Genomic DNA, 18,805 nt, shown 5'->3' with positions numbered 1-18,805 from the left:
AAGAGTGCTTTGAGATCTCTGAATGAAAGATGATTCCTTTTAGCAGTACTGATGGGGCAGGTACTGAATCAAAGAGGAGAATCAGAGAGCAGTCCGTAGAGCGATGAACAGATGGAGCTGCCACGTGTCCCTATGGAAGACAGGTAGATGTGCGTCTGTGATGGTGTCAGCAGAGACAAGGAGGAACAGGAGATGGAAGCTCAGATGGCTAGCAGCTGTCACAGGAGGGAGCAGAACTGTGAAGAAGATTGAAGAAGATCTTCTAATAGCCCATGATAGTGAAAAAACCCAACTAAATGTTTCAGCCTTAACCATTAGAGAACACTGTTACAAGTTAGAACTGAAGCTGGTGGTCGAATAGATGCTCTTCATTCAGGGTAATGTAAGAAACAGTTAAGTTCCTTTTTCGAGTGACAGATGAAGCAATAGGAGTCACCACCCAAAACACAGCCACATGCAAGTGGGGTCAGAAACTGAGCTATGTGGGCGCAGGGGTTTCACGGGTATTGTTTGACGGAGGTTAATATGTCTGCGAACAGAAGCACTCAGAAGCAACTAAAGAACTGGCAGAGAAAAGCAGCCAAAAAAGCCAAGCAGACATCAAGAAAAGCACTGAAAACACAGTCCTGGGGGAAAGCAGAGATAGCATTTTACCCAAAAAATTCCCTGGCTGGAAAGAGGCTTGGAACTGTGAGCAGGAGCACTGTCTCCTACTGTTGGATTCCTCTGGGGTTCAGGGAAACAGAACTTTATATACTTTCCTTGTAATAAACAGCATTGCATTACAACAGTACCTGACTCCATGATCAATTTCTCCTTCTAATGGAAACAACTCACAAGACCCCAAAGTTTGGCTAACCATTTGAGTCAAAAGGGGTAACAATAGCATTGTAACAAAGAGGTCCAATGTGATACATGCTCTTCTGGATCTTCTAGCCTAAGAGCTGCAAGGGCTCAAGGAATACGGGGACAAAGGAAACCAAATACAAAGTAGAAAGGATGGTCGAGTGGGAAGGACACTAGACTGGGACTCAAAAAATCTGAGTTCAATTCAGACTTCCTGTGAGACCTTGGGTAAATCACATAATCTCTCTATGCCTCAGTTCCATATTGGTAAAATGGAGCTAGTACGTCTCTGATTCAAATGGATGTTGTGACAATAAAATCCATTAATAACTACAAGGCATTCAGATATTACGCTGACAGTGGCCATATACATACTGATCTAGAGTTAATTAGCAAAAAGAGAAAGAAACATAGAAAAAAAAGAAATCAGCTATATCTCTAAAATTGGGTCTCTTAATAGGTCTTAAGAGTCCTGCATGTCTTTTCCTCACCAGGACTTGCCCAATACTACTTTTTCATTTGCCCTCTTTTATTTTATATTCTGGTGAGGGTTTCCCAGCATGCTCTCCCCTTAAAGAGATAGCACTCTATCACAGCTAGAACCGTTATTTTTAAAATTGATGTCAGTAATTATGTAAACTTCCAACAGATTAAAAGCTCTGTCCAGAGCAGAGAAAGTTTCTAAAAGTTCAAATCATAGGAGATTAGGGTTGGAAGAGACCTCAGGAGATTATCTAGTCCAATCCCCTTCTCAAAACAGGACCAACACCAACTAAATCATCCCAGACAGGGCTTTATCAAGCTGGGTCTTAAAACCTCTAAGGATGGAGTTTCCACCACCTCCCTAGGTAACCCATTCCAGTGCTTCACCACCATCCTAGTGAAAAAGTTTTTCCTAATATCCAATCTAGACCACTCCCACTGCAACTTGAGACCATTGGTCCTTGTTCTGACATCTGCCACTACTGAGAACAGCCTAACTTAATCCTCTTTGGAACCCCTCTTCAGGTAGTTGAAGGCTGCTATCAAATTCCCCCTCATTCTTCTCTTCAGCAGACTAAATAAACCCAGTTCCCTCAGCCTCTCCCATAACACATGACTCTAACAATTAAAAAATATCCCTGATAAAAACAATCAAGGAGAATAAGTTTTTGTTAAGGAAACCTGAATAATCATATCCCAAGTTTCTACATCTAGACAATTTTGAGATAAGATGCTAAAAAAAAATAAAAAAACCCAAAACACTTTTCTCATTTTTAGAATTATCTCCAAGACTCCTTGTCAAGGTATTATTCCCACTTTGAACTTTAGTGTCCAGAAAGTGGGGACCTGCATGTACCCTTCTAAGCTTAATTCCTAGCTTAGATCTGATAGCACTGCCACCAACCAAAAATATAGTGTTTTGGTACACTTCCTGTCCCCCAAAACCTTCCCTGGGGGACCCAAGACCCAAACCCCTTGGGTCTTAAAACAACGAAAAATAAACCATTCCCCCTCCTAGACTTTCCCCTCCCTGGGTTACCCTGAGAGATCACTGTGATCCAAACTCCTTGAATCTTAAAACAGAGAGGAATTAACCTTCCCCCCACCCGTCTTTCCCCCCACCACTCCCTGTGAGTTCAGACCCAATCCCCTTGGGTCTTACATAAGGAAAAAATCAATCAGGTTCTTAAAAAGGAAAGCTTTTAATTAAAGAAAGAAAAAAATAAAAACTGTCTCTGTAAAACCAGGATGGAAAATGTTTACAAGGTCTTCAGCTATACATAGACTAGAGGGACTCCATCCCCCCTAGCCTAAGTTACAAGTTACAGCAAACAGAGGTATAATATCCTTCCAGCAAAATACACATTTGCAAATAAAGAAAACAAACAAAAGACTAATCCACCTTCTAGCTAGTACTTATTATTTTGAACATGAGAGACTGTTTCAGAAAGATTGGAGAAACCTGGTTGCACGTCTGGTCCCTCTTAGCCCCAAGAGAGAACAAAGAACAAAACAAACAGCCCAAACAAAGACTTCCCTCCACTAAGATTTGAAAGTACCTTGTCCCCCGATTGGTCCTTTGGTCAGGTGTCAGCCAGGTTCACTGAGCTTGTTAACCCTTTACAGGTAAAAGAGACATTAACCCTGAACTATCTGTTTATGACACTCCTTTTATAATTAACATCAGACTTTCCACACACAAAAATCCTCTTCTGGCAAGAGAAAATAATTGAGAAATTGCAGAGGGAAAGCAACTTCTTTTCAGAAAGTTAGAAAATTTGGGCTTACAATGGAAAACTAGTTGCAAACTTCACTGTGGAAACACTAGAGGTTCCATAACATATTGGACATTTTTATTTGTAAGCTCTCTGCCTCACCATTTCACTTTATTTCATTTCAAGACTGTCAAACTGCTAGACTTGTAGACACTATTGGTGATGTCACTGAGAGCTTCTTTTACAAGCGGTAGAGTGGAAACTGTTAGTTCTTTTAGTTCTGTTATGACTGAATACTGATCTGGCTTTTGAGATATGCAAGGTGGTTCTATCCCTTCATACAATAATTACGGACCATATTGAAAATACTGAAAACGTTAACAATAGAAAACATATTAGTTACAATAAAAGCAAAGTCAGTTTATGCAGGTAGGGGGAGAGTTTCAAAGGCACAAATGGGAGTTTAGCACCCCACTGCCATTGAAAGTCAATAGGAATTGGACTCAGCTCCTATTTGTGTCTTTGAAAACCTCTAAATTAGGGTCCAATCCACCTGCAGAGAAGTCAACAGAGTGACTCCCACTCAGAGTCAAATCCACTGTTGCAGAATGGCCAATATGCAGTGAAATGACTGTGAGGACTGTAGTTATGAAGATGGTTTTACTCTCTCTGATATCTCAGCAATGCCAATAGCTTGTAGGAAAATTCAGAGGGATACTACCCCTGTCACATGATGGGTCAGGAAAGAAAATCTGTTCATTTTATTTCTTGCTAGCAAAATTCTGATGATGCTGAGCATCCACAAAGCCAGGATTCCAGTTCCTTGCGTTGTCAGAGTGAGACAAAGCAGCCAATGTATTCTGGTTGAATGTAGCTCACCATGTATCGGAACGCTAGCCTCCTGCATGCCTTGGACCTCAGTCTCAAAGCAGCTTTCTCCCTGGGACCAAGGGATCTGAGCTGTGGAATGTGGCCAGGGAACAGACTGCAAACAACATAGATCTGCTGACCTTAATAAACCCTTCAGAACATGAAGTACACAGAGAATCGTGGCTGCTACTATAGTGAATGGCTGCCTGTCTGAGCAAATACTCAACACCCTGCCCCTGAATTCAGAGTGGGAAATTCCAGTCCTATTTAAACAATGTTGGTAGCCTGTACACTTGTAAATTTCACCCTTAGGACACTGAAATGTACTTCTGGCAATCATCAGATTAAAGCTTCAGAAAGAGTTTTCAAATGTATTGTCATCACTAATCATGTTTTCTCTTATTTGAATAGCAGAATTATTAAGCATTCAGGTTCAGTTAGGCTCAATTATCAAACAGCTCATGTTGACACTGTGTAAACTTCAGATCTGATTTTTTGTAAATGTTTTCCAAATGTAGACAGTTACCAGAAAAACAGTATGAAAGGTTTACACAAAGTGTTCAAGCCAGGTCTGTGTATCGTCATAGAAATGCCGGCAATAATATTACCATTCACTTGAATTTCAACTCTTTAATGACAAGTCCAATAGCTGAAAGTCTGTTTGAAATACAACCAGACGTAAAGTTCACCATACATTTTAAATAGCAAGTCTTCAGTGCATTTTCCCCCTTACATAGAGTGCATGCATCATAGCAACATGGCTATACAAACATACAGCATTACAACAGGAGATACTCCTTACAGTATCTGTGCGATGTTCATGAATTAGATTTACTATATATGAACCAGATCCGGCTCCCACTGAAGTCAATGACAAACTTCTATGACAGCAGATATGTGCTTTTTATCTACTTGACTACTTCTCAGATGGCAAGAAAACATCAACTGGAGAGAAATGTATGTTTCCCAAACTCTGCAGCACAGGCCAGATCTTGAGCCCAAGGCCCAACCCCAGTAGCAAGGTTGCTCTCAATTGCGCCCAACTGCCCATAGCTCCACAAAGCTGTTTTGGCAGCCAGGGATAACAGAGCCAGCATAGTGGATCTCTCTCTGTGCTAATGCTGGGAGTGGGTTGATGAGGAATTTCACACCACCTAGACATTCCTTTTGTTTACAGAGGGAAATCCTCAGGAGATTGGGTAGATCAGCTTTATGGTCCCTTTACACTGAGAACTCTGCTCATAGTCACTGCTAAAAGCATCTTAGGCCTGGTCTACACTATGAGTTTAGGTCAAATTTAGCAGCATTAAATCAAATTAACCTTGCACCCATCCACATGACAAAGCCATTTACTTCAACATAAAGGGCTCTTAAAATCGATTTATGTACTCCTCCCTGACAAGGGGATTAGTGCTGAAATCGATATCATCGGTTTGAATTAGGGTTAGTGTGGATGCAATTCAACAGTATTGGCCTCCAGAAGCTATCCCACAATGCACCATTGTGACCACTCTGGGCAGCACTTTAAACTCAGATGCACTGGCCAGGTGTACAGGAAAAGCCCCGGGGACTTTTGAATCTCATTTCCTGTTTGGCCAGTCGAGCTCATCAGCACAGGTGACCATGCAGAGCCCATCAGCACAGGTGACCATGCAGTCCAAGAATCGAAAAAGAGCTCCAGCATGGACCATTTGGGAGCTACTGGATCTGATCGCTGTATGGGGAGACAATTCCGTGCTATCAGAACTACGTTCCAAAAGACGAAATGCCAATACATTTGAAAAAGTCCCCAAAGGCATGATGGAGAGAGGCCACAGCAGAGACTCAACACAGTGCCACGTAAAAGTTAAGGAGCTCAGACACGCGTACCAGAAAACCAAAGAAGCAAATGGATGCTCCGGGGCAGAGCAACAGACGTGCCAGTTCTATGTGAAGCTGCAGGCAATTCTAGGGGGGGGGCCGCCACCACTACCCCACCCCTGACCGTGGATTCCGAGGAGGGGGTACTCTCAGCCATGCCTGGATTTTGCGGATGGGGAAGATGAGGAGGAGGGGGATGACGACCTTGAGGAGCGCATCGTTCTCCCCAACAGCCAGGATCTTTTTCTCACTCTGATTGAAATACCCTCCCAACCCTCCCAACGTGGTATCCCAGACCATGAAGCTGTAGAAGGGACCTCTGGTGAGTGTACCTTTGTATATATAGTACATGGTTTAAAAGCAAGCATTTTTTAATGATTAATTTTCCCTGAGGACTTGGGATGCATTCACGGCCAGTACAGTTACTGGAAAAGTCTGTTAATATGTCTGGGGATGGAACGGAAATCCTCCAGGAACATCTCCATGAAGCTTTTCTGGAGCTACTCCAAAAGCCTTTGCAGAAGGTTTCTGGGGAAGGCAGCGTTATTCCGTCCTCCATGGTAGGCCACTTTACAAAGCCCTGCTAGTAGCAAGTAATCTCGGATCACTGCATGACAAAGACTGGCAGCCTATGGTCCCGGTGTTTGCTGGCATTCAAGCAACATCCATTCTTTATCTCTCTGTTTATCCTCAGGAGAGTGATATTGTTCATGGTAACCTGGTTGAAATACGGGAATTTAATTAAGGGGACATTCAGAAGTGGCTGTTCCTACTGGGCTGTTTGCCCGTGGCTGAAAAGAAATCCTCTCCACGGTTAGCCAAGCCGGGGCGGGGCGGGGAGCACTGGCGCTGAGCTGTTCATGTTTGGCTAGCAGGGATCTATCCTGATACCAGCCGCACAGTGAGGGGAGCGATCATCCCAGAGAATTGGATGGGTGGGTTAGTTTGTGTTCTGCTGCTGCACGTTAACACGAAAACCGCAGCACTCAATGGGCTTTGCTTGGTATGGGAAAGGAGGGCGCTGCTTTTATGCAGGTTGCAGAAGCCGAAAGACTATGGCTTGCTATGGCCGCCTGCAAGCTGAATTCTGTTGCTCAGCCCTGCATCTGTGATCTCTAACACCAAAGTTACAGGCGCTCAATATAAGATGCAAAAAATGACCTTGTACCGAAATCACATGTGCCATGTAATGTGAAGTGTTCACCGTGAAAGAGTATACCCATTGTTCTGTAAAATGTATCTTTTAAAATATTTCTCCTCTTTTTTTCCCTCCTGCAGATGCAAATTTTTCAAGCCTCCCTCTTCTGCCCAAAGGCTACCTCAGATAAGGCGGTGAAAAAAAAAATGCACGCACAATGAAATGTTTTCTGAGATCATGCAGTCAACCTGCAATGAAAGAGTCCATCTGAATGTGTGGAAGGACACACTATCACAGTACAGGAAAGCGGCCAATGAACGTGAGGACAAGAGGGATGAACATGAGGACAGGAGGGATGATTGAGATGAGAGGTGGCAGCAGGAAGATCAGAGGAGGCATGAAGCAACGCTGGGGGTTACTATGGGATCAAACAGACATGCTCCAGCATCTGGTGGAGCTTCAGGAATGGCAGCAGGGTCACTGAGTGCCGCTGCAGCCCCTGTTTAACTGCCCTCCTCCCTCTTCAAGTTCCATAGCCTCCTCACCCAGACACCCAAGAATGCGAGGGGAGGCTCCGTGCACCCTGCCACTCCACCCCAGTGGACAGCCCAAGCAACAGAAGGCTGTCATTCAACAAGTTTTGAAGTGGCCTTTTCCTTCCCGCCTCCCCTCCTCCCATGCCCCACCCAGGCTACCTTGTCAGTTCTCTCCCTATTTTTATAATCAGTTAATAAAGAGTACATGTTTTTTAAATGATAGTGACTTTATTTCCTTTGCAAGCAAGCTGTGATCGAAGGGGGGAGGGTGGGTGGCTTACAGGGCATGAGTCAACCAAGGGGGCGGGTTTTCATCAAGGAGAAACAAACAGAACTGTCACACCATAGCCTGGCCAGTCATGAAACTGGTTTTCAAAGTTTCTCTGACGCGCAGCACTTCCTGGTGTGCTCTTCTAATCACCCTGGTGCCTGGCTGCGTGTAATCAGCGGCCAGGCGATTTGCCTCAACCTCCCACCCCACCATAAATGTCTCCCCCTTACTCTCACAGAGATTGTGAAGCACACAGCAAGAAGCAATAACAATAGGAATATTTGTTTCACTGAGGTCTGAGCGAGTCAGTAAAGTACACCAGTGTCCCTTTAAATGTCCAAATGCACATTCTACCACCATTCTGCACTTGCTCAGCCTGTGATTGAACAGTTCATGACTACTTTTCAGGCTGCCTGTGTATGGCTTCATGAGCCATGGCATTAAGGGGTACGCTGGGCCCCCAAGGATAACTATAGGAATGTCAACAACCCCAACTGTTATTTTCTGGTCAGGTCTGCTGCAGCAGTTTAAACATACTAGTGTTCCTGAAGACGCGAGCGTCATGAACCCTTCCCGGCCGTCAAAAGTTGATGTTGCTGAAACGTCCCTTGTGATCCACCAGTGCTTGCAGCACCATTGAAAAATACCCCTTGCGGTGCCAAGATAGGGATATGGGTTCCATCTATTGCCCCCCCACAGTTAGGGAATCCCATTGCAGCAAAGCCATCCACTATGACCTGCACAGTTCCCAGAGTCACTACCTTTGATAGCAGCAGCTCAGTGATTGCTTTGGCTACTTGCATCACAGCAGCCTCCACAGTAGATTTTCCCACTCCAAATTGATTCCCGACTGACCGGTAGCTGTCTGGAGTTGCAAGCTTCCACAGGGCTACGACCACTCGCTTCTCAACTGTGAGGGCTGCTCTCTTCTTGGTATTCTGGAGCTTCAAGGCAGGGGAAAGCAAGTCACAAAGTTCCATGAAAGTGCCCTTACGCATGCAAAAGTTTTGCAGCCACTAAGAATAGTTGCACATCTGCAACACTATATGGTCCCACCAGTCTATGCTTGTTTCCCAGGCCCAGAATTGGCGTTCCATGGCATGAACCTGCCCCATTAACACCATGACCTCCAAAGCACTGGGGCCCGTGCTTTAAGAGAATTCTGTGTCCATGTCCTCATTGCTCTTGTCACCACGCTGCCGTCGCATTCTCCTTGCCTGTTTTTTCAGGTTTTGGTTCTGCATAAACTGCACGATAATGCGTGAGGTGTTTACAGTGTTGATGACTGCTGCGTTGAGATAAGCGGACTCCATACTTGCAGTGGTATGGCGTCTGCACTGAAAAAAGGTGCGAAACAATTGTCTGACGTTTCTCTGATGCAGGGAGGGGCGACTGACGATATGGCTTACAGGAAATTAAAATCAACAAAGTGGGTGGCTTTGCATCAAGAAGAAACCCAAACAACTGTCACACAGAATGGCCCCCTCAAGGATTGAACTCAAAACCCTGGGTTTAGCAGGCCGGGATTTCACGGAGGGGGGAGCAAATGAATACAAAATAAATCGAGTCTATTTCTTGTTTTGATCCACTCCATCTATCTTTTACATCTTAGGCTGGTAGCAGATGGTGCAGTACGACTACTAGCCATCGTCATCTCCTGGGTGTTCAGCAGAAGATGGGAATGACCTGGCTGAGTCACTCCCATGTCTGCCCAGGTGCTCGTGACTGACCTCATCGAGGTCAGCTAAAAGAGCACCCAGGAGTAGGATGATGATGGCAACCAGGCATAATGCACCATCTGCTGCCAAAAGGCAATGAGCTGCTGCTGTGTAGCAATACAGTCCCACATCTGCCAGCACCCAGGAGACGTACGGTGATGGTGACCTGAGCGGGCTCCATGATTGCTGTGGTATGGCATCTGCACAGGTAACCCAGGAAAAAAGGCGTGAAATGACTGTCTGCCATTGATTTCATGGAGGAAGGGAGAGACAGGGGGGCCTGACGACATGTACCCAGAACCACTCATGACAATGTCTTTTGCTTCATCAGGCATTGAGCTCTCAACCCAGAATTCCAATGGGCGGGGCAGACTGTGGGAACTATGGGATAGCTATGGGATAGCTACCCACAGGGCAATGCTCCGGAAGTTGATGATAGCCTGGGTACTATGGACACACACCACTGAATTAATGTGCTTAGTATGGACGCATGCCCTCGACTATATACAATATGTTGCCAAAAATTGAATTCTGTAAGATCGGAGTAATTTTGTAGTGTAGACATACCCGTACAATCTGTGACATAAGAAACAAGACAAGCTGTGCTTTGTAAAGGACCTAAATCTTATGCTCAAATAAATTTGTTAGTCTCTAAGGTGCCACAGGTATTCCTGTTCTTTTTGTGTTGGGGTTGGAAGTTTTGATTTTGTAAAGTTCTCTGGGATGGATTTGCCAGAATATCCCAATGTTCTTCCTAAATTGTAATTAAAAAAACAACAAAGTTTCACTGGAGGACAAAATTAACCAAAAACTCCCCAATACTTGCTATATTGTTACAAATAACAGCAACAACATAATTATATTCTGTGGTGCATCTAACAAGTTGTATAGAAAATCACTAGCTGTTCAAATGTGCAATTGTGTGTTAACATACCTTCCTAACAAAGCAAAAAAAATGACAATGATTCAATTATCAAAGTATGGACTGTTTTCCTTTCCTGTTCCCTAAAGACTTGAGGCAGTTTATGCACCTTTATCTGTCTAGGTACAGAATGACCTTTTAGGAGCCCTTCAATAGTTTGGTAATTGTGTCATTTCACAACTTTCAACAAACAGATAAAGCTGAGAACAATTTCATTTCATGACCAGAAAAGTGTAAAGTAAGCTAGGATTTCTCACATAACCCGCTTCCTCGCTCTCCTGAAGCTGTTATTCTACAGGCAATGCTTTGCCATATTGATAGCTCCAAGCCCAGATAACTTACATCGTGTGTTCACCCATAATTGTAGCAAAAACAAAAATTTCATTTCTCTGCCCACTGTGCGACTTTGCTGGTTGGCATGAGCAGAGGGTGCTGAGCACTGTTGCTGTGAGCAGTGGGGAGAGTTGAAAAGAAAATCAATGGCATTTCTCGTTCAATTAAGTTCATTATGATGCAGAACCACCTCCTCACACTGCAGAGCCTGCAAGAGATCATTGCTGCAATCACTGCCTTTTAGCAGCTTGCCTCCCTCCGTCTGGACCTGCCCAAGCCACTCTCTGGCAGGGGATGGCAGTTTGCTCTGAAAAAGATTCCTGATAGCAACCAATGAAATATGCTGTCATAAATCACTGGCCTTCAGGTGAGGAGGTCAGAGTGAGGGGGAGGGGACTTAGAGCAGCTTTCAAAATGAGTCAGTTTATTTAGCTGTCAAAATTACTGCTGTCTTTTTTTACCCTTCAGTAAAAAGTTCTCTCTCCTTGGTGTCTCCCTGAGAAATAGCTGCAATACATATTTTGGTTTTTTGACCCTTTGGTCTTAGCAGCCAAATGGCCTGATTCAGATCCCATTGAAGTTGATAGAATGATTCTCACTGACTTGCCAGTCAGCTTTGGATCAGGCCCTAGTGTGCCTAGGAAGGAAAGCTCAGGGGAACAAAATGTTCATCGGTTCATGTCAACGTTTATTTTCCACATCTAGCTGTTTGATTGGCTGATTAGTCCTGGAAGGTGTGGAATGCTTCTCTCAGGTGAGGAGCACCCTCAACTCCTATGGCAGCACATCCTAGGGGTGCTCAGCACATTTCAGAGTAATACGTTTAGGACCTGTGAGCACATTTCCCACTAATGGCTGGCCTCAGCAACTACAAGATCCTTCTACTTTCTCACAGCTAAAGCAGATTTTACTTAGCTCAAGTGTGGAGGGGCTTATGGTTCACTGTGGCAAGTCCCAGGACTTAAACCCAAATGATGCACATGATGTTTAAAGGTGTATGTGGTCACAGTTTATTACAAAATCAGAAGACAAGAGAATGATCAGTGGCCTCAAAGACACCAAGGGATTTTTTTTTAACCTGTGGAAAGATCATTAATGCCCTTGGCGAAGGCAGCCATGGTCTTCGTGTGTGCATTAGCTCTTGGAAGTGATTAAATGCACAAAATTTAACAACAATCTCACAGCCCCCTTCCACCCATGTCTATGTTCATCCCTTCATAGCATTTCCACACTAATTCACTCCACAGGGCAAGATTCTAGGGGCAAGTCCCCAAAGAGGCTGTCTGACTATTTAGATGTCATACCCATCTAGGAAAAAGAAGGGCATAATCCCACAGAAGTGTTCTTGACATTTCTGATTGCAACCTACTAAGCAGCAGCTGCCATGGGTTCACTATGATGTTTCAAGAAACTCTTGGTTAGCCAGAAACAAGGATAGAGAGATGCTGGAGAGGGAGAAAAGATTTTGACATGTACATGATTAGTAAATGTGTGCATGACTGACTCCATGGAATATCTAGCTGAGAGAGAGAATACAAGGTGATAGTGATCAACAACTACCCTCTCTTAGACTGATGACCTTCCTTTCTGAACTGTTGAGTCATGCACCTTTAGTACTGCATCACTGAACAAGTAGCACAGTATGCTGACACTTTTTGCCTACACAACTGCATACTCATTTAGTCCAGTCGTTGTTCCACATCAAACATAGAATAACTTACCCAAATATAGTTTCTGAACAATGATTGTTTTTGGTAGAGTAACAAAGAAGGACCTTTACAGTTTCGAAGGAATGTCCACTTTTGATCAAGCCACACTCACTTGGAGCTTCATCCAACTTCTATTCAAGTCAATGAGAGCCTTTCCATTGACTTAATTGGGACCCAGATATGTCTCTTTATGAGTTCTAGCTTCCTACACATGTCTGAAGCCAATGGCAGCTGCTACAGAACTCAACACCTCTGAAAATCAGGTTATTAGAGCTCTTCCAGATCGATTCCCAGAGAAGATAATTCTAGAGAGCATCACACACTGCAGATCATTTACTCGTCTCTTTCAAGATGTGCATTAGTGCAGTACAGGGCAAAATTTTACCTTATATATTTTTCCTCCCTAGATTTAGCACTTTTCTGGCAATGACTATCTCATTTAAGTTCTTTGAGATGCACACATGTGAATCTAAATTGCCTGTGCTCTCTTCAAACTACACATAACTAATTAACACATAGATATTTTTTTCCCAGCTCTGAAGTTCCTTTGTAACTTTGGTTATGTTACTGAGGGCTGATGAAGTGAAAAATTAAAATGTAGAAGAGCATAAGTGTAGGTTTTCATGACAGCTGGCATCAGATAAAGCTGGTTATTTTCATTTGTTTCTAGAAGGAATCATATTGACTTTTGTAAAGAAAACTCAGAATGGAATTTCAGTTGCTGAATTCCTATTTTAACTGAAGGCCAATAGCTGCTATGGCAATAGACAGTCTTCAAATCAATAAAATAAATAAATGAAACCCAATTCTAATCCACTAAGGGATCCCTGTTCCCACTGTAGTCAATAGGAGTTTGGCCATTGACCTCAGTGGAAGCAGCAGCAAGCCCTGTGTGGGATTGTTATTGATATATAGTGCAGTTACAGACCTTGTGCAACTAGCTCCTGTAATGCAAATGTCATTGTGGGCCAGAGTCTGACCACAGTTACTCTACCATAAATCTGAAGTAACTCCAATGGAGCTACCCCAGAGTTACACTCAAGTGATTGAGATCTGTAGCTGGCCCACACGATCTATTCAGAATGGCAGAAGGATATCAAACTGAGGCAGGATGTGTTCAACTCACCAAATTTCCATATCCTATACCCTACCTGGATTTGGCTGAATAAATCAAAATATCCAGTTTGGGATCTCAGTTCTTTCCCAGCCCCATCTATGCCATTCAGGTCTGTGATAAAAGCACTGCAGTTCACCTCATCCATAGATCCTTTATATTCTTATCCATGGTATATGCACCTTGAAAGAAAACACCCATCTAGGGTGACAGAGACACAGTTTTCCAATGGGACAGCTTTTCTGAAATCAGTCCACTCCTAGCAATGTCCATGGGCACCTGAAACAATATCTTCTGTGCCAAACATAATGGAAGTGGGTGTGTAATCCATCTGGATGGAACACTGTGGGCTCACATTTCATTTCTGAGCTCAGTTGGGCTCATCAATACTCTCATTACAACAGCTTATTACGAAGTGGCTGAGCTGGTGAGAAGCAACATCCTTCAGATAACAAAATTAACAATCCCTGTTTGGAATTTTCTGTTTTCCACATGTATCAACGAGGATTGCTGATTGGCTGTGAATGATCATATTTTTAAGAGAGACATTGTTTTCCTTACAATCATGGCTGGCAAAAATTTTATGGTGGTCAAGTGAGATTTTGTAAGTCAACATTTCTTTTCAAAAGACATTTAAAAAAGGACAAACATACATGTAGGCTGAGCTTTCCCAAGGAGCCTAATGGAGTTAGGTGCTCAGGCACAGCTCCTCAAAGATATTTAGGTGCCTAACTCTCATTGAACTAGTTTATTTAAATGGAAATAAGACGCCTAAATACCTTTCAGGAGCTTGTCCTTCAGATCTTTATCACTTTGATCATCCCAGGCATAGAGAAAAAAGATTTCAATATTTCACTCACTTGGTAAACTTCAATTAAATCATTAGATCAACTATTTTGCAAAAGACTTTATCCAATAGCCTTATATTTTAAAAACATTCTGTAACACTATCCCAATACTCTATATTCTACTCTTGGTCCTCAGTTCCCCACTGCCTTCCCTAGCTTTGCATTTTGAATCATCACAACAGTTTACATTCAGAAGAATTAATTTGGCTAACAATTATTCACATTTGTATGGTTTACAGTTTATACACACACACAGCAATTTTATAATGTGACACAACTTTAATGCAGATTAGGGTCAAATTGTTCCCTCAGATGCACATGCCTGCCTGACTCCTGTTCAATACAAGTCATATACATCCAAGGGTAAAACTAGATCTGTGGTTAACCAGGACTTTCAATTAACTTTCTGAAGATTGGACAGTAACATAAATCCTAAAATATGTGACCAGACAATTCCACTGCACCCCCAATCTAGAAAGTGTTCCTTAAACCCCACCTGTCACATTTTCAGTGTGTTCATGCTCATTTTCTACTTAAATAAAGTCTTCAGGATCTCACAATCGATTGGGGTAATTTCAACTGGGCATCAATATTGGTTTGTATTTTCTGTCTCTGGTCATCTTCCTCTAACAACAGAACTAGCTGGAGGTTATGAGCCTCACTATCTATGGCTTGCTGTCAACAGATATGTCCTTTCTAGACTGTGTAATCCAGTACAGAATGCAATTAGTAATAGTATTTCATTCAGTTAGAGTTGTCAACCAGCGTAGCTTTTTGTAACAGAGATAAAGATGGATTCCTGACCTGAGGAGCTTCCAGTCTAAGGGCTAGATCATACCTCTATGGCACATGTCAGAAACAAGGCTACACAAGGAACAATAGAAAGCAGAATTCCTCCTTGACCTCCACAGCACGCAGAGGGTCTGCAGCTACACTTCTCCCCCGATATAACGCTGTCCTCAGGAGCCAAAAAATCTTACCGCGTTATACGTGAAACTGCATTATATTGAACTTGCTTTGATCCACTGGAGTGCCCGCCCCCCGGAGCATTGCTTTACTGTGTTATATCCAAATTCGTGTTATATCGGCTCACATTATATCAGCGTAGAGGTGTATTACTAAACCACTTTACAGGGTACAGTTTCTTCCCCCGCCACGAGCATTGATCCCACTCACAGAGCAATTTGTATAAGGTGTCAGAATCATGGCACCTATTCATGTTTGTTCTAGTCTTCTTCTAGGGCCAGATTTTGTCATTGCAATGGGTAGAAAGAAATGCTGAAAAGATCTTTACTCTGAGAAACACTGGAAAGAGTTGTTGATAATGAAAATGTCCTAAGACAGTGGTTCAGTCACAGCCAGGGGTCCAGAGCCCCCTGGGGGGGCCACAAGCAGGTTTGAGGGGGTCCATCACAATAAACCAGAGAGCAGCATTAGACTCACTGGGACCCAGGGCAAAAAGCTGAAGTCTGAGCCCTGCCGCCTGGGGCTGAAACTGAAGCCCAGAAAACTTAGTTTTGCAGGGCCCCCTGTGGTGTGGGCCCTGGGCAATTGCCCTGCTTGCTACCCCTAATGCCAGATGAATGATCTGGACTGGATACAATCAGAATACCCTTGCTTCGATCTTTGACCATTTTTAGAATCTGAAAGTCAGAAGTCTTCAAACACTGTTTGATTGTGCTTTTTTTTTAAATGTTCACATGGCCTCACACTTCCAGGTTCCAACCCGAACTGGAAGCACTGGAATTAGAAATGGCCTGAGCCATGAAGTTCAGATCTGAATCTATATTTGGAAGGGTCTGAAGCTGCAGTTTGGTCCATTATAATAATAAAGTGCAAACAGAATATTCAGATACAACTGAACTTCCCCAAAATTCAAGGCTATCCAGAGGTGGTTTGGTTTAGGATAATTTCTAGCTGGAACACTATGAAACCCGCTGCTCTTGTGTTCCAGAAACAGAAATGTCAGATATCTCACAGAAAAGCCTGCTCTCAAGAGAGTTTTGACAGAGGTGCAGATAGCTCTGAACTGTTAAACATGGATCTGAAATTTTAAACAAATCAGAACTCTATAATCTGTTTGATTTGCATGTTGAAAATTGTCATATAGTCATTTTCAAAGCAAGTTTTACATGTGCTATGGTCAAAAGTAAGTTCAAGACAAGACACTTCATACTAGCTAAGCCCTAACCTGCATCCAGACCTTGTTTACCCTTAGGAAAAAGTAGGAGATACAAGTATGATAAAAAAAAAAAAAAAACAACCCAACAACCACAAACCTTTGTCAGTGTGGCATGGGAGTGAAAATGAAAATTCCTCCTGCTGCAGCTCTCTCAGTCCTTGTACTCTTGAACTTGTCACTTCCCTTCAATCCTGGTGCTTTTCCAAGGGTGCTTTTACACACTGACCAAAATACAAGCAGCCCAGCTGCAGGTTGACCATCATGTATAACGGTTTCCATTCAAGCACCATGAGCCTACAGCCCATCCATCCATCCATCCCCTTTTATTTGCTCTATTGCACTAACTCAAATATACAAAAGACCTACCTGACTGATCTTTGCAGGAACAATGGCAGAATTCTACCCTCTGTCTAGTGACAGTATTTCTAGAGCAGCCATTACCACAACATTTGAATGTCAGATACTGAATTAGCTTTTTTGCCTTAAATCCAGTTTAGATTCAAATATCACTACTGGAGGGAGTTTCTACCACTTCCCTTGAGAGACTATGTAAAATCTTGAGAGTATACCTGTGACGTAGGGACTTCAGCTTTCCCCAGCAGTCTAGAGACCTGATTCTATTCTTAATTCTGCCATGAAATCACTTTGGGACCTGACAAAAGACACTTTACCCTACAGTGTCCCTATCTGGAAAGTAGGGGTAATGCTGCTTATCTACCTCTGTTAATCAGTTTGAGGTCTATGGATAAAAAGGTGTTGTATAAATGCAATAGGTTAATTGCATGTTAGTATTATTGTATTAACAGATCTCACCATCAAGAGTTTTTGTATCTTGCTCTTGATTTCACATAATTGCTCCTAGTTGTACTGACTCACTTAACCCTAAATAATCCCTCTCCCTTCTTGGTGACCTTCAGACCCTTGTAGACTGTCATGCCTCCCACCCTCTTACCTACTTATAAGCATATTGCTTAGTCCTCTTCCATTAAGGCCATGGGGAAGTGAAGGGCTGTTCTTTCTAAAATGATGCTTCTCGGGAATTGCTGGTATAAGGAACTGCACTATGCAGCACTCACTGCTGCTAGAGTAAAACTACTTAATTATATTTACTCATTAGGAGGAGGGGGATTCAAAATCAACAGCAGCCCTCACATTGCCTATATCAGCCAGCCTGCAACTAGCTGCTGAAATGGGTGGGAGGAGCTGATTTGGGGGGAGTAATTTTGTGGTGTGTGGATCTGACTGAAGGGTAGTAATTATGGTGGTAAAGGAGTGGCTAATCTGTGGGAAGAGGAGCTGAGCGGAGGGGTCCTTTTGAATGCCAGGATGTGGGTGGGCACAAGCTCGCCCACTGCTAAAAGCCCCTCCTCCAGCCTAGGGAGGAGCTACTGAACCCAGAACCGAACCAATTTCGGGGACAACAAAGGCAATAAGGGGAACAGTGTGGGGGTCAAAGGGCCAAAACTAAGGACCCAGAAGGAGACACCAAGCAGAGAAACCCTAAGGGAAGGCTTGGTAAGAAGACATGACATGGGGTTGGTAATTTTGTGGTGTAGCACCTGAGTCGCTACTTTGTGGTGGGGAGAAGCTAGGTGGGAGCTGGTAACTACAAGCAAGTGAAATCCTTAGCGTCGCTGTGTTCAGTGTGGCTACACAAAGTGCAATGCAGCAGAACATCTCCATGAGCTGCTTGTGTTTTCTCCCTCAGCAGACACAGGCTTTCAGTTTGCATTAGCCAGAGCCAGCACTAGCTCTTTTGGCACCCTAGGGCTACTGCTACCTGTGGGTAAGTGGGCCACATTTAAAAGGAAAACACTCCCTGTAGAGAAGCTGCCCCAGCTGGTAGGAAGGTGGCCAGGTGGGAGCATCACCTAACAATTAAATGCCCTAGGCAGGTACCTATGTAGCCTACCCCAGCGCCGGCAGCAGGTCCCCCTCTCCCTTAGGGGAAGATACCTGTGTAATCCCCCAGGATCAAGTGTGTGTTATACACCCCCCATTTTGGGCCTAGTCCACAGAGCGGCTTTTTAGGTCAAGCTGTGGAGCTTGGTGTTTTCAGCTCCTGGGTTCAGTCCTCAGTATGTTAGCCAAGATAGCAATATACACGCTCTACTGAGCTGAGCCAGAGCTCAAACCCTTGCCTAGGCAGGGGTGCTGACAGATTCGCACCAAATGTGCCTTCTCCCTTGGCCTCACGCCTTGAGCCTCACACCTGGGGTGGTGAGGGCAGCACTGCCTACAGGACCCCAGGAGAGGGTGG

The sequence above is a fragment of the Gopherus evgoodei genome, chromosome 2, assembly GCF_007399415.2.
Source record: "Gopherus evgoodei ecotype Sinaloan lineage chromosome 2, rGopEvg1_v1.p, whole genome shotgun sequence".
Classification (NCBI taxonomy): Eukaryota; Metazoa; Chordata; order Testudines; family Testudinidae; genus Gopherus; species Gopherus evgoodei.
The sequence above is the reverse complement of the archived record's forward strand: the minus strand, read 5'-3'. Positions refer to the sequence as shown.